This window comes from Gadus chalcogrammus, chromosome 10 (genome assembly GCF_026213295.1).
Source record: "Gadus chalcogrammus isolate NIFS_2021 chromosome 10, NIFS_Gcha_1.0, whole genome shotgun sequence".
Taxonomy (NCBI): Eukaryota; Metazoa; Chordata; class Actinopteri; order Gadiformes; family Gadidae; genus Gadus; species Gadus chalcogrammus.
Window position 1 is genome coordinate 15,836,693 of NC_079421.1, and position 754 is coordinate 15,837,446.

The following is a 754-nucleotide window of genomic DNA, read 5'->3' on the forward strand; positions in this document are numbered from 1 at the left end:
TCCAAGTTGAAAAATCAAAAAGGTCAGAAAGAAATGTGATGATTTGTTGGGTGGCCGATAGGTGAAGCCATCCAAAGGCATGGACATGATCCCTGAAACTAAATCGTAAGCCTCTTAACCCTCTTAACAATAGAGCAATTAGAAAAAGGCAAAGCTGAGTCATTAGGTCAGTTCAGCCCACTGGGCTTGTCATCTTCATCATTACATTTATTTTGCCGTCAGTGACCATGACTCAATTAACAAGAAACTCAATTTGCAAAGTCATATCTATCTTAACAATGAGGAACTGGAAGACCTGGAAGGAATGCAAAAAATACACCCCTTCCATTCCATTTGTGTCACGCAGAGTATTTTATAACTATGCCCTTTTCAAACTAGCCCCTAATGAACGGGAATTACTGGCATGGTAATAATTACAAATATAGCTGCATGCAGCAATGTGGGTGCCAAGCATAACTACTTGAAAAAAAAAATATATATAATTCCCACGTTGCAGGCCTGTGTCGTCGCTTGGGTACGTGGAGGCCGAAAACAGATTGGCAGCTTCACTCACATGAGCAAATAAACAAAAATGTACCTGTGTGTGTGTGTGTGTGTGTGTGTGTGTGTGTGTGTGTGTGTGTGTGTGTGTGTGCACGCGCAGAAGCAAGCAAAAAGTCACGGTCCTTGTGTCGCCTGGTCCACGCTGGCGTCTTCTCTTCACCTTCGTTTTCGTCTTATCCAAACGACCAGGAAGATCCTCATATCTATGATA